At 36.3% G+C, this 16,648-nt stretch overlaps 2 long non-coding RNA genes across 2 annotated transcripts; both read left to right on the top strand.

Moving 5' to 3' along the window:
- The first annotated feature begins 9,722 nt into the window (after window positions 1-9,722).
- Window positions 9,723-10,584, top strand: LOC123321313. The gene is made up of 2 exons (XR_006538848.1): window positions 9,723-10,112; window positions 10,173-10,584. It is a non-coding gene; the product is annotated as an uncharacterized LOC123321313 (long non-coding RNA).
- A 4,471-nt stretch (window positions 10,585-15,055) lies between these two features.
- LOC123321314 lies at window positions 15,056-15,950 on the top strand. The gene is made up of 2 exons (XR_006538849.1): window positions 15,056-15,478; window positions 15,539-15,950. It is a non-coding gene; the product is annotated as an uncharacterized LOC123321314 (long non-coding RNA).
- The last annotated feature ends 698 nt before the right edge of the window (window positions 15,951-16,648 follow it).

The raw sequence follows: 16,648 nt of genomic DNA on the forward strand, positions 1-16,648 counted from the left end.
TTATTATTATTATTATTATTATATAAAAACCCCCAATCTTGTTTATCCTCTAGGCATCATTAATAAACTTGAATACCACTCTTCCGTAGCTGGTAACAACGAAAATATTCTTTGAAATATCACTTGTAACAACACGGAATGACGTTTGCTTGTACTTTTTGAGGTTATAAGGATCCATTTGCCTGTTCGTTTGAGAAAAAACCGTTTCAATCAATTCACTATGTTAATATTTCTACAAGATAATTCGAAATACTTGTGACTTATTTTTAATAAAATAATCAAATATTGGTTAGGTGTACTAGGTTAGAAAAATTCAAATTTGACATTTGTTCTTTCTAACTCCGCCCATTTCGAGATGCGAGCTGCTCAAGGTCAACGAAACTCGCTTGGTCAAAATAGTGGAGTGGTACATCTTGTTAATCTTTGGTATGTGCGTAACTGCGTGACTACTCAGACGCTGTCCTGCACTGGGTGGTGATCGTCGTATTAGTGATGACGTGGCAATTGTGGTAGGTCAGTGTTCCAGATCCAAACAAGGGAAAAACGTGAACTAATGTCAATTTTCGTTTTATTATTAATAAATAAGAATTTTTTTCACGGTGAGTGTATTCAATTTTGAACGACAGTCATTTCTATATACTTTTCTTTAATTGTTATCCTACATTAAGCTTAAAATATGCTAGAAACCTAGAACGTGCATAACCTCAAATCTTTATATTTGATTTGAATTTCGAATTATTATTCGTATCATTCAAAATATTATGATTTTGTCTAGGTATTCACAATATTTCATCTAGAAATAATATTATACTAACAGATAAAAGTGTAATTGAGAAGAAATATGGACTTGTTGAAGCATATATAACTTCTTAAGACTTATCATCTGGCTATTAATATTAATTAACTTGTTATATATCTTTCAGATGACTGGAAAAGGAGTAATTTCATTGTCCCACATTGTTGTATTTTTCATTTTCAATTTCAGAGAGGAGAAAATGGTTTTTCTAGTGAAAATGTTGTGCGTACACATTTCGATCCTGAAGTACAACCTATGTTACTTAAAGGAGAAGTGCAAGCAAGTATGAAGAACAGAGTGTATTCTGTTGAGGTAGGAAATATAATTTATAATGAAGGAATTTCAAATTATGTTTATTATTTCAGATATCTTTAGACGCAGAAGATGGCATTGTTGCTGCAACCTGCTCGTGCCCCAGGGGCCAGTTAGTTTGCCACCATATGGCAGCTCTCTGCATTTTTGGACTCAATCATTTTAGTGTAACGGATAAACCATGCATATGGAATAAACCAAAAAAAAGTTCTGAGCAAGATGAAGTTCAAAACATAACACGAATCTTTCCAAAAAAAAAAAAGAATTACCGTGCTGCAAATCGAATGGCAACAGACCAAGAAATTGAGACATTTGTAAATTCTTTGGGGGAACCAGTTGGATTTACGTGGTTACTGAAGCCAGAGCCTTCAGAGCTTTATTTAAATTTGGTTCCTGCAATTCAGGATATCATATTCAGTGAGGAGTATCTGGAATCTACTGACAAAACTGAATATTTTTTGGCGGCAACACATATTTCTCAAGATATGATTGTTAAAATTGCTGAAGTAACAACAGGACAACACAAAAATGAAAATTGGTTAGTCCTCAGGAAGCACAGAATTACAGCTAGTTATTTTAGCCAAGTAATTGAAGCATGTAAGAGGAACAATTTTCCACCTTCATTATTTAAAACTTTATTAGGAGGGTATAACTTAGACGGCGTGAAAGCGGTTCAGTGGGGACGGGATAATGAGGCTGAAGTATTAAATTGCTTTTGTAATGGACTCAAAAGGGATGTCTTGCCAACTGGTTTATGGCTGGATAAATGTGGATTTTTGGGGGCAAGTCCTGATGGCCTTAAAGGTGATGATTCCATATTGGAAATAAAATGCCCCTATAAATATAAAGCTACAAGTTTGTCAGAAGTTTCACGAACAGATAGAACTTATTTCAAATATAACAACGAGAGTGGAGATACAATAGTAAACCAAGATCATCCTTACTGGCATCAAATACAAGGGCAACTTCATATCACAAGAAGAAACTTGTGCTACTTGGTTGTATGGACACCTTCGGAAGTTGAAGTAATTGTTGAAAAATTCGATGAATGGTCAGAAAATATGGGGTTATTGAAGGAGTTTTTTATTATTACCTACTTACCATATTTATGTACATAGTATGTATTATTGAATTTTTTAATGAATGCATATCATATTTCTCTCACTTTATTCATCAGTGATTGTTTGCTATAAATCTTTTATTTGAGTTATAACAAAAAACTGCGAACAAATAAATTAATAGGAAAGTATGAAAGAAGTCTTATTTTTACCACACAAATCTTTTTTATTTAATACTCCTTAATTTATTATGTAACTGCAGTTTCGTGATCAACTGTGATCACATCTTCAGACAAGAGAGAAGCTAGAATTAATACAAAAATTACAAACCCCGTGAAATGATTATCAACAGAAAAATACAAACGCTATAAACTTATTATCAAACAAAAACGGGAAATAGTCGAATTTCAACTGACAATTCTTAATATGAGGAATAAGAGAGTAAAAAATCAATAAGCCAGATCGGAACGATAGATTGATTCAGATATATTCCCCATGTTTAGAATTGTGAATTAAAACTTTGACTACTTCTTGTTTTTGTTTAATAATATAAGTTTATATTGTTTGTTAATAGCCATTTTAAGATTATAGATGTAAAAACTTTAAATTTATAAAATTTCCATATTTCGTTGACCTGATATAAAATATCAGGTATTTGAATGTGTCAGACTTAACATGTCAAAAATACAACTTTATGATAAATAATAAGTAAAACAACTTAATTTCTGCTGATTTATTTAATTTTCCTTTGGTCATGAAAAATTTATTCGCTATCAGATGATGAGTAGAAATTTTTCACCTCATCAATTGAAGGGTCTTGGAGATTAGTAAGTGCGCCTATAACCTGGAAAATCTCCTCGGCTTGCTCAAATAGAGAGCGTGGGATGAAGCTTAGGATCTTGTACCTTTTCATTCTTTCTATTGCTCTCTCCACATGAATTCGAGCTCTTGCGATGGTCTCAGTTTGTTTAATTTGTGAGGCGGTAAATTGAGCAGTTTGGAGGAAGGGCGGGATATTTAGGCTCACTCCATTGGATTGGGTAGCAAATCTCTAATTAGGAACCCTTTGTCTGCCAATATTAAATCACCTGCCTACAACTACCGATGTGAAGTTAGCGGCCACTTTATCCGGAGGTAGCAGCCGTTTCGCCAGTGGCGTCGGGTGAATTATATTTTATCATAACTTTTCACTGGAACATAGTTCGCATATGAAGTTTGTAGAGATTCTCTTTGAGGTCATTTCTAATGCCATATCTTGATATCTGATTATTTTTTTTCCCCAAACTGAAAATTAACCTTCAACAAAAACATACTATCTGGTTTCTTCCGAAAACCATTGAAGTAAATAACCTCTACAGATGAAAATAAGAGACAATATTAATAATAACAACAGAAACAAAATCTTACAAGTTTATTGCATTCGAAAGGGGCTGAGGGGTGAAAATCACCACCACCCCCATAAATCATAGTTGTTGGAAAAATATCGAAGGAACCGTCCTCTACAGATGAAAATCACAGAATAAGTTCTATGTACCCCAAGGAACAATTTTTTATCAATGACATTGAATTCGGAAGGGGCTGAGGGGTGAAAATCACCACCACCCCCATAAATCATATTTGTTGGAAAAATATCGAAGGAACCGTCCTCTATAGATGAAAATCACAGGATAAGTTCTATCTACCCCAAGGAACAATTTTTCATCAATTTCATTGAATTCGAAAGGGGCTGAGGGTGGAAAATCACCGCCACCCCCATTAATCATATTTGTTGGAAAAATATCGAAGGAACCGTCCTCTACAGATGAAAATCACAGAATTTTTACCATTTTCGATTGACTATTTTCTGTAGATGAGAATATTGAAATTTTTAATATTCTGACAGTGAGTACCCATATTTTTTTCCCTTTTTTTTTTCTTGTCTTGCTTGGTCCGCTCTGATGTGTTTTTTCATCGTTTTTTCATTATTTTCGGTGTTTCTATTTCTTTGTTGAGTGTTTTTAATAATTTTACATGCAAAATTTATATTTATAAGGTTCTTATTTATGGTATTCCATCTCTGTCGTATGTATGTCGCTGAATGTAAAACATAATTCCTCATTTTTAGCCTGAAGAAGGCACAATGAAGTGCCGAAACGTTGTGAAAGAGTAGTTTTGTTGTGTTTGTTCCTTGGACCGATATTACCAAACTGAGATCACAGAATAAGTTCTATGTACCCCAAGGAACCATTTTTTATCAATTTCATTGAATTCGGAAGGGGCTGAGGGGTGAAAATCACCACCACCCCTATAAATCATATTTGTTGGGAAAATATCGAAGGAACCGTCCTCTACAGATGAAAACCACAGAATAAGTTCTATGTCTCAAGGAACAATTTTTTATCCATTTCATTGAATTCGGAAGGGGCTGAGGGTGTAAATTCACCGCCACCCCCATAAATCTTATTTGTTGGGAAAGTAGCGAAGGAACCATCCTCCACAGATGAAAATCACAGGATGAGTTCTATGTACCCCAAGGAACAATTTTTTATCAACTTCATGGAATTCGGAAGGGGCTGAGGGTGTAAAATCACCGCCACCCCCATAAATTTTATTAGTTGGGAAAATATCGAAGGAACCGTCCTCTACAGATGAAAATCACAGAATAAGTTCTATGTACCCCAAGGACCAATTTTTCATGAGATCTAACAAGATTAACTGGGATACCATCCGGACCAATAGTGAATTTGTTTTTTAGTTTTTTAAAAGCACATATAATTATATCCTCAGAAATATCACCTACATATATTCAATACCGGACTCAAGTCAGGAGACTCAACAGAATGAGAGTTAGAATTCTATTTTTGGCTGTGACTTACATAAACACTCTTAAAGTTCATTGCAAATGCATCTAGTATGTCCTTAGGTGTTTTCAATATTTCATCATTAAAGCACATGTGTCCCGGTATTCGTGACTTATTTTTTTTTTGAATAAATATATTTCCAAAAATTATTGGGATTGCTTTCCAAGTCAGCTTGAGACCTCTGGATGAATTCCCTATAGGCCGATTCCACGTCAAGTTTAACAGATTGTCTGAAGTATCTGAAGCGCTCACGATAAAAAATCAATTTATGTCTTCTATTCATTTTGAGATAGTGTTTTTTTACTTTTATTTTGTGAATCAAGTCCTTTGTAAACCATAATGGGTATTTACGAGAGGAACATTTTTTCTTGGGAACACACCCTGCGATAACATCTTGAATGGCAGTGTTGAAAACATCACTAGCATCATGTATATTTGTGATACTTCCCAAAAGCTGATTCCAGTCTATACCACCGAGAAGTCCATAAAATTTTTCCACATCTAGATTTTTGAAGTCAAATCGTTTGGCAGTAGAGGTGAAATTCTTTGGTATGGCAAGGCAGGATGAAGCCCGCACAATAAGTCCAGGATGATGTGGGTCAGCTGGCACTAATGGATCGTCATCACTAAGCACCTCACACGCGGCATCCTCCAGATAGATAACCAAATCTAAAAGTCTGTTATTGTGATTCCGCACCGCACTACACTGTCTCATATTACAGAAGTTCAGGAAACCATCAAAACGAGCAGTGTATCCTGTATGTGCAGCACCCTCGTAAACACTTTGAAGCTCCGGTATATTGAAGTCGCCAACAATTACCATATTGCCACCATCATATTTGTCTTCAATTAATTCAAAAAGTTCATCATACACATCTACAGATTCATTGCATGTAACCCTAGATTCATCTCTGAACGCAACTTTAAAGGCATTTTGGGAACTCGAAGACCTTCCAATTTCGGCATCGGAATCACATTCTTCCGATGAGATTCTCTGTGAAGAGATTTTCAAAAAAGATATGTCTCGAGATAGTATAACGGGTCGTTTTGGCGACACTTATTCAGTGGCATTGCGTCGTTTCTTGTTGCTAGAGAAACGACTCGATAAAGATTCCTCTCTCCGGCAACAATATAATGACTTCATGCAAGATTATTTAGAATCTAACCATATGACGTTGGTAGAGTCAAAGCCTTCTGATGAATCTTCTTATTTCATTCCACACCATTGCGTTCTCAAACCCGATAGTACTTCCACTAAACTCAGGGTTGTGTTTGATGCTTCAGCGAAGGTTGCTGGTCACTCGTCCTTGAATGATTGTCTTCTTACAGGTCAAAAACTGCAGAAGGATATTGCCACTATTCTTCTCCGTACACATAAGTTTGTGTTCACGGCCGATATACGACAAATGTATCGCCAAATTCTGATTCACTCAGGTCATCGAAATATCAGCGCATTCTCTGGAGATTTTCGACCTCAGAGTCAATAAGGTGTTATGAGTTAAACACTGTTACTTATGGGTTGTCTTCAGCTCCTTTTCTGGCGCTTCGAACCTTGCGTAAGTTGGCTGCCGACGAGAAGGATAGCTATCCTCTAGCTTCTAGGATCCTAAATGAGGATATATACATCGATGATATTGTCTCGGGTTCCGACGATCTTCGAAAGGCTAAAAATCTCCGAAATGACCTCATTTCTCTTTTGAATATAGGGGGCTTTGAACTGCGAAAATGGGCGAGTAATGAGCCAAAGCTTCTCGAAGGAATTCCAATGGAACACCAGCTGATGCAGTCCTTCTCATTCACTGATGGGGAATTTATGAAGATTCTAGGACTTTGCTGGAATCCCAATAGCTTTTCCTTCCCCTTTTACCTTTTCCTTTGCAGCATCGAAGATAGATTCAATTTGCACGAAACGTAGCATATTATCGCAACTTGCACGAATTTACGATCCTTTGGGTTTTATAACTCCTTTTTTCATTTTTTCATGAAGCATCTCATACAGGTTCTTTGGATTCAAGGTTTACAGTGGGACCAGACGCCTACTCTTGACGTCGTGCACTGTTGGAATCAATGTCTTTACATTGATTCATTTCATTGATTGATTCAAAGATGAACTTTCTCATCTACAAGATCTACGTATTCCACGTTGCATTTTCCGACAATCACATATCGGATTAGAATAACATGGATTCGGCGATAGCAGTGAAAGAGGTTATGCAGCTGTAGTATATTTTCGTTTCATTTATTCATCAGGACAAATTGAAACTTTTCTCATCTGTGCGAAATCCAAGGTTGCTCCTATTAAGCGCATATCTCTTCCTCGTCTCGAGTTATGTGCTGCTCTATTGTTGGCCAAACTAATTTCATTTGTGGTCTCCACTTATCCATCTGTTAGATTTTCTGAACTATGCGCATGGTCTGACTCAACCGTTGCTCTGTCTTGGATCAAATCGTCGCCTCATAAGTGGAAATCTTTTGTGAGCAATCGAACAACTGAAATTCAAAATCTGGTTCCTCCCGAAAAATGGTTTCATGTTAAATCAGAGGATAACCCTGCTGACTTCGGCTCTCGCGGTTTAACACCGTTCAGATTGGTGAATTGCACTAAGTGGTGGTCGGGACCGACTTGGTTAAGATCGAATCAAGCTCTTAGCACGCCATTTACCTATACTGAAGATTCTTCTCTCTGCTCGGAAGAAGAACGAAAAATTGTCTTGACAACATCGGTTCAGAAATCATTGACTGACGACCTAATATCACAGTTTTCATCTCTTTCGAAAATTCAAAGCATTTTAGCTTACATTCTGAGGTTCTGCTTCAATGCTCGAAATTCTTCATCGCATCGCCACGGCATGTTAACTATTTCGGAGTTAACACATGCCTTACTATTTCTTGTAAAGCAAGTTCAGGTGGATATTTTTAGTGTGGAAATCGATCATCTTCGAAAAGGCAAACTTTTGTCAAAACCTTTCAGGAAACTGAATCCTTTCCTTGACTCGGATGATATTCTCAGGGTGGACGGTCGTATTACTCTTTCAGGGCTCTCCTTTGAGAGCAAACACCCTGCTTTACTTCCTTGCCAACATCCTCTAACGGATCTTATAATTCGCCATTTCCACTTAAAACATTTGCACCCAGGTCACCAAGCATTGCAGTATCTTATTTGTCAGCAATTTTGGATACTTTCATCGAGACGAGCTATACATCGCGTGCTCTCAAAATGTAATACTTGCTCCCGTTCAAATCCTAAACCCGTTCAACCGTTTATGGGAGACTTGCCTTCTAGCCGTTTAAACCAGGTAAAGCCATTTCAATGTTTTGGTGTTGATTTTGGTGGTCCTTTCCTTATCACAATGTCAAGATCACGAGGTACTAAATATACTAAAGCGTCTGCCTTTTCATTTGTTTCGCCGTTAAGGCAATACACCTAGAATTGGTTTCTGACCTTTCCTCCGAAGCTTTCCTGGCAGCTTTACGACGCTTTATAGCCCGCAGGGGGCGGTGTAATAAGATCTTTAGTGACGGTGGTACAAATTTTCGTGGAGCCTACGGCCTTTTACGTACTTTGTTCCGCAATGCTACCGAATCTGAGCCTATTGATTGGAGCTTCAACCCTCCATTCGCACCTCATTTTGGCGGTCTCTGAGAAGCCGGAATAAAATCAGTTAAAACGCACTCAATGAGGGTAATAGGTGAACAGAAACTGACCTACGAAGAACTGTATATGGTTCTGACGCGAATCGAAGCGGTTCTGAATTCGCGACCACTTTGCCCGTTGAGCAGTGATCCAAATGACCTATCCGCCTTGACGCCAGGTCATTTTTTGACTCTTGAACCCTTAACATCGCTACCAGATGATGATTTGTCTCATCTGCAAATCAATAGGCTATCTAGATGGCAATTGCTCTCACGACTTCATGCAGATTTTTGGAAACGTTGGCACAAAGAGTATCTACATACGTTACAACAACGAAAAAAATGGGATAAACATCCGAATTCTACCCTAAAACCGGGTACGCTTGTCCTAATTAATGATGGACCTATTTCTCCCTTGCGCTGGCGGTTGGCACGAATTGAGAAACTACATCTAGGTTTAGATGGAATAGCTCGTGTAGCTACCGTTCGTACTAGCCAAAGTGGGATGCAACGTCCTATAGTAAAGTTGTGTCCATTACCCCAGCAATAATCATTGCTGAATTTTAATTTTTTTTATTTTTTTCTTCTCTTTAAAATATGTATATTTTAGGTGGGCCGTTATGTTAATGCAACACTCTTATTCAATTGAATTTCTAAATTCAATATATATATTTTTCTTTTGTTTCGAAACGATCGTTGAATCAACGCGTCAGTTTCTATAATTAATTCTCCTTTTTTGAATTCATTCATTCATTTGTGTATATTTCAATTCATCATCGGCAAATACGCTGGAAAATCTCGGACTGCATATGGAGACATATGGGCGAGATTAATATAACTTCTCGATTGACGAAGGACGTAGACAGTGCAAATTACAACCGAATTTCGTCGATTTTTCAAAATTCCGATTCCATTTTTTCTTAAATAGTGCTTTCAAAAGGACTTCGAAAGATAGCAGGAAGTGCCAGCTCCCCATTTTCTGGTGTTCATCCCAACAAGGTAGGTCGAGTGCTTCCAGCGTATCTCTATGTATAATTTCTTTTCTCATTTTTCTCTCATATTCTCTGAGCTATCGTAACATTGTTACCCTCATTTCATTTTCTCGGCGGAGTAGTGTATGCCACGATTTTGTTCGGGTAGTTTAGGTTTCCTAAATCTAGCGGCCGAGTTCGAACAAACTACGTTTTTAATATGTTTGTGTAATTTTTTGTCCGAATGTTCTTTCTGGAGTTACGACCTTGCGGGAACATATTTTCAATTCATTATTCTGGTAACAAGGAAGAGAGAAATATCTTTTTGGTGATTATAAAGATATCTTTTGAGGATTTAATAAATCTCTTCATTAAGTAAATTCACAATATTTAGAAAGCTAAGAGAGACTATTGGTTTTCATTCTCTGGCTAAACTCGAAAATCGAGGATTTCATTATTGGAATTTATTGTTACCTCGCATCAACCCCACACACCACCAAGGGTAAGATATAATTTCCGTGCTCCAGAGAGAGTATTCTGATTGTTTTGTATGTCCTTTTAGGGTTTTTATTTTTTTTTATTTTCTCTTTGAAATATTGGAATACCACATTACGTCAGTTCCATGCGATAATGTTATCTGGAGGGACGTTTAATGATCTATTGGAGGAGTAACTGATCCAGGAAAATTTCACCTTCCTCATTATTTGTTTGGATAAGTACCCCGCAGGGGATCTATATATGTGTACTCGTATATCGATTTTATATTATCAAAAAAAAAATTATTGATGATTAGTTATTGTAGTTTTAGAGCAGGTAGTACATAAGATAGGTAGATAAGTTAAGATTAGGTTAGTATAGGGTATAGGTTAGATAATAGGCATAGGGTAATAAATAAGAGATTAGTAGATAGGTAGGTTTAGATAGGTTTAGGGTTGTAGTTATTAACTTGAATATATTCAAAATTAGAATTCAAATATTATTTTTCTTCGATCATGTTTCGGAACCACCAACTTCCAATACTCATTGTCATCATATGACAATTGTGGGTATTTGACGCTACAATACTTAAATAACTTATTATCAGAAATCTTCCACTTCGGATAACTATCAGGTTTGAGTTTAACACGAGTGATCATACTGGAATACCACCTATCTAACCCATGATTTTCATCAGTTTTCTCAACCCTAGCTATTGATGATGTTTGTATTAATGGGGATAAATTTTCATTAATAGGTATATCTGAGTTATCTTTTCCGACAGATCTACTCAAAAAGTCTGGAACAACATTTTCTTTACCAGGCCTATGGACTATTTCAAAATCATACTGAGTTAGGGCAACAGACCATCTTGCCAAACGACCTCGTGGATCCTTAAGGTTGTGTAACCACAACAGACTGCTGTGATCGGTAACCACAGTAACTTTTGAACCCTCTATATAAGGTCTGAATTTTTCAAGACTAAAAAGAACTGCTAGGCATTCTAACTCTGTTGTCGTAAAAATTCTTTCATTACGCGAAAGTGACCTACTGGCATAGGCCACGACTCTATCACCGTCAGGATATTTTTGAGTTAAGACACCACCCAAACCGAACCCTGAAGCATCGCACTGAACCACGAAAGGCAGATCGAAATTCGGACAAGCTAGTATAGGGGAAGACACAAGTGCTTGCTTGATGAGCCGAAATGAGTTCTCGCATTCTTCAGTCCACCTAAATGTAGAATTCTTCTTAAGAAGGTTATTAACAGGGGCAGCTATATGAGCGAAGTTTGGTATGAAACGTCTATACCAACTTACCATGCCCAATAAGCTACGGAGCTCTTTAACACAAGTAGGACGGGAAATATTCACTATAGCTGAAACCTTCTCAGGGTCAGCCCGCAAACCATTCCTGTCAACTATATAACCCAAATACTTTATTTCAGGCTTACAAAATTCGCATTTAGATCGATTTATCGACAAACCAGCCTCCACAATTTTAGAGATGAGCAATTTCAAAATCCTAAGATGATCTTCAAAATTTTCCGTCACTATGACAATATCATCGAGATAAGGGAAACAAAATTCCGTCAATTCACCAGTTATTATTTTATCAATAAATCTCTGCCAAGTGGCAGGACTGTTACATAGACCAAAAGGGAGACGATTGAAATGGAATAGTCCTCTATTAGGTACAGTAAAAGCTGTATATTTCTTTGAACCCGGTGCCATCGGTATATTCCAGAAAGCACTTTTTATGTCAATCGTGGAAAGGTAGTTAGCTCTCCTGAGTTTGTCGAGAATTGTAGTAATTCTTGGTAAAGGGTACGCATCCTTCACCGTTACTCTATTTAAACGCCTATAATCCACGCAAAACCTATAAGTGTTATCCGGCTTCTTCACAAGAATAATAGGAGAAGACCAAGGGCTATCAGAAGGTTCAATAATATTGTTTTTGAGCATCTGATCCAGTTCTATGTTGATCTGTTTTTGAACCGGAGGTGATACTGGGTAGTACCTTTGCTTAATAGGTGTTTCATCAGTCAGCTGAATCTTATGATGAACGAGATTCGTAAGACCGACTTCTGATCGAGGTTTGCTGAATATTTCCTCCAACATTTTGTCGAGATTAAGCTGCTCGTTTTCAGAAAGAGATGTTTGTGCCAATATATTATCGGTTGATACAACTGAAGCGAAGCTCCATTCTTTAGATCTCAAATTAGGAACGATTCCTATCTTCCTCCAAAAGTCAGCACCCAAAATTAATAAATGAGTAAGAGATGGCACCACTAGAACGTCCATTAAAACTGTTCGATCGCAAACTTGAACAGGTACCGTTAAATATCCCAAAATTTGACATTGGTTGCCATTAGCAACAGTGCAATGACTACCTGAATATGGTTTCAGAGGTAAATTAAGCCTCTTTAAGATATTCCAACCTGGACCACCCACTATAGTAGAGGATGCCCCGGAATCTAACAAACCCAAAAATTTTATATCGTAAATTGATACCTGCAAATAGGGTCTTTCGTCACTCCCTGCGCTTTGAAGAATATAATCCAGTATGGGAGAGGTTCTATCCGAGTCTGGAGCCGCTAGTCGACCATCTAGTGCTCCGGTATGGCGTTTCCCTGAGATCTTGAATTGTTTTTTGAACAAGACGGACATGTGAGGACAGTGTAATTTGGTTTATTACATCGATAACACCTTTTCCTTCTTGGAGCTCTACAGACGTTCGCTTTGTGCCCGCTTTGGCCGCAATTATAACATTTAATGTTTGATTCTACAGCATCAACATTCGATCTCGACGCAGTATTTGAGAAGGAAGTAGAAGGCTCATTATATTCCGTTTCTACCGCCGCCAAATCTGGCTCCAATAAACGAGAAACCCTACGTGATGGTGGAGGCTTAAACGATTCTACAGACGCTTTACACGATTCTAACTTTCTACCATACCTAAGTAATTCCTCAATAGAATGTATATCCAATAAACCTAATTGGGTCTGATAAAAAGGAGAAATATTCTTCAACAATATCTTCAAACGCAAGTGCTCCGATACAGGTACTGTGAGACGATTGAACAAGTTAGTCATAACAGCAATATACATCCCTATAGATTCATCTGGCGATTGTGTACGATTTTTAATTTCATCGAATAATTTATCATTGTAATCAACAGGTTGAAATTCCTCGCGTAGTAATCGAACTAAAGCAGACCAATTTTTAACACGACTTCTTGAAGCACGATACCAAATTAAAGCTTTTCCTGAGAACAAATCAATGGCGGAGTTGAACAATTCTTCATACGTTGTATTTCTCGCGACTCTCATATCCTCTATACGTTCGAGAAATGCGCTAAGGGAACACGAATCTTTCTCTCCGGTGAATTTCAAATTCCATTGGGAAACTGGTACCTTTTTGATTTTGACCGCATTGACGACATTAGACGAATGTGAAAAGTTATGTGGGAAAGCATCAATATCAACTTCCGAATCCGACGAAGAAATTTCTGAATTACTGCTCGAGAGAGCAGTCTGAGCCATTCCTGGACCTAGACTATGTTCTGACAGTAGAGAACGATTATATTGCCTTAATTTCTTATTAAAATCTGTTTGTTTGGCGAGAATGTTCACTAATAACGATGACTTAGCTGTCGAATCATCATTTGTGATTGGCTTTGCGTTATTCAGTCTTTCAAGAGCGAAATTTATTTTAGTGGAAATTTTCTTCTTGACAGAATCATTGTTACCATCAAAATTCTCTAACAAAGCATCGACATCAGACAACATCAAGTCTAAAGCAGCCCTATCTGCATCGAAAGAAAAAGGATAATCAGGCCATTTGATTCTAATATCAGATTTACGTTCCATCTTGATAAGACTTCGCAAAGTTTGTCTCATTAATTTAACAGTATCGACATCTGTAACTCCTCGTATAGCAAGAAGATATTGTAGTTCAGACGATGAAAGACGATTGATCTCAAGGTTCGATGAAGCCATGATGAAATATATTACTTATGGGTGAGAATCAAATAAAAAAAAAATTTAAACGAATATATAACCGCGAATAACAACAACTAGCTTGAGGACGCAGAGTTCGAACAATAACAATTTTCTAAATTTTCCTTCAAGTCGAAAGAAATATGTAATATCAACATCAACTAAGAATCGATATGGATCAAAAATAATTTGAAAATATCAGGTTTCGATTTCAATATCAGATATCAATAATTTAATCAACATCAACTAAGATACTCTAATCAATAAATCCCTACTAAGTACAAATCCAACCTCTCAATTTTATTACTATGACGTGTTTCAAAAGTTGATGTTCCAAAAAGAGGGGTGGCCCCACGTTGGGCGCCAAATTTGTTACGTTTGGAATTTTACCAAAGTTAATTGAATCAAACAAAGTTGTTTTTTTTTTTCAAATTTGCCAGTTGTAACAAAAGTGACCAGCTAGCTCACTCAGGGTGGGTTTCCCTCTGGAGCATGAAGTAAAGAAAAATTTAAAGAGTTCTAATGGGCGCCAGGTAATTTCATTATCTGGTCACGTATTTCTAAAATTACCAAACTTATGGCATAAAATGAAAAAAAAAATATAGATTCTATTGACTGACAATGAGAGGTGGAAAAAATAATATTTGAATTCTAATTTTGAATATATTCAAGTTAATAACTACAACCCTAAACCTATCTAAACCTACCTATCTACTAATCTCTTATTTATTACCCTATGCCTATTATCTAACCTATACCCTATACTAACCTAATCTTAACTTATCTACCTATCTTATGTACTACCTGCTCTAAAACTACAATAACTAATCTCAATGATAGGGAATAGCTCAGGACTTGCAAATTAATTTTTAAACTCCTTGAAAAAAAAAATTAAAATAAACAAATTCTCTCTACTTATAGTCGGATTTTTCTCTTTTATCCCTTGTTTTATCCAATAATTTTTTTTGGAAAAAAAATTTTTTTTTGGCGAGTGGGGAGTGTTACCCTCATTTCATTTTCTCGGCGGAGTAGTGTATGCCACGATTTTGTTCGGGTAGTTTAGGTTTCCTAAATCTAGCGGCCGAGTTCGAACAAACTACGTTTTTAATATGTTTGTGTAATTTTTTGTCCGAATGTTCTTTCTGGAGTTACGACCTTGCGGGAACATATTTTCAATTCATTATTCTGGTAACAAGGAAGAGAGAAATATCTTTTTGGTGATTATAAAGATATCTTTTGAGGATTTAATAAATCTCTTCATTAAGTAAATTCACAATATTTAGAAAGCTAAGAGAGACTATTGGTTTTCATTCTCTGGCTAAACTCGAAAATCGAGGATTTCATTATTGGAATTTATTGTTACCTCGCATCAACCCCACACACCACCAAGGGTAAGATATAATTTCCGTGCTCCAGAGAGAGTATTCTGATTGTTTTGTATGTCCTTTTAGGGTTTTTATTTTTTTTTATTTTCTCTTTGAAATATTGGAATACCACATTACGTCAGTTCCATGCGATAATGTTATCTGGAGGGACGTTTAATGATCTATTGGAGGAGTAACTGATCCAGGAAAATTTCACCTTCCTCATTATTTGTTTGGATAAGTACCCCGCAGGGGATCTATATATGTGTACTCGTATATCGATTTTATATTATAAAAAAAAAAATTATTGATGATTAGTTATTGTAGTTTTAGAGCAGGTAGTACATAAGATAGGTAGATAAGTTAAGATTAGGTTAGTATAGGGTATAGGTTAGATAATAGGCATAGGGTAATAAATAAGAGATTAGTAGATAGGTAGGTTTAGATAGGTTTAGGGTTGTAGTTATTAACTTGAATATATTCAAAATTAGAATTCAAATATTATTTTTTCCACCTCTCATTGTCAGTCAATAGAATCTATATTTTTTTTTTCATTTTATGCCATAAGTTTGGTAATTTTAGAAATACGTGACCAGATAATGAAATTACCTGGCGCCCATTAGAACTCTTTAAATTTTTCTTTACTTCATGCTCCAGAGGGAAACCCACCCTGAGTGAGCTAGCTGGTCACTTTTGTTACAACTGGCAAATTTGAAAAAAAAAACAACTTTGTTTGATTCAATTAACTTTGGTAAAATTCCAAACGTAACAACATACCTAGTAGAAGACTTAGACATTCAAGTGTTTTCCTACCTAAGTTTCGAAATACCAGATACGCCAAGAATTCACCACTTCAAAGAATTACTCATTCATGTAATAATCTGAGTTTCAATTTGTTCTCCATAGGATCCATTGAAGTAAAGAGATACTTGAAGAGACTGTATTCTTTATGATTGTTTGATATAATTTGCATTACATATCCTTTTTTGTCCATAGTTTATAAGTCTTTTTTCTTAGTTGTCTTTCCTTTGCTTGATTGGTTTCGATTCAATTTAATTGTGGATGCAGTGATTGGACTTTAATAAGTTGCATTATTCATAATAATAATAATAATTCATAATAATAATAATGATAAATAATAACCGAATTACAGTTGAGTCGAAATTAGGACGTCTTCATAGACGCAACTTGACCGAT

This window comes from Coccinella septempunctata, chromosome X (genome assembly GCF_907165205.1).
Source record: "Coccinella septempunctata chromosome X, icCocSept1.1, whole genome shotgun sequence".
NCBI classification, from domain to species: domain Eukaryota; kingdom Metazoa; phylum Arthropoda; class Insecta; order Coleoptera; family Coccinellidae; genus Coccinella; species Coccinella septempunctata.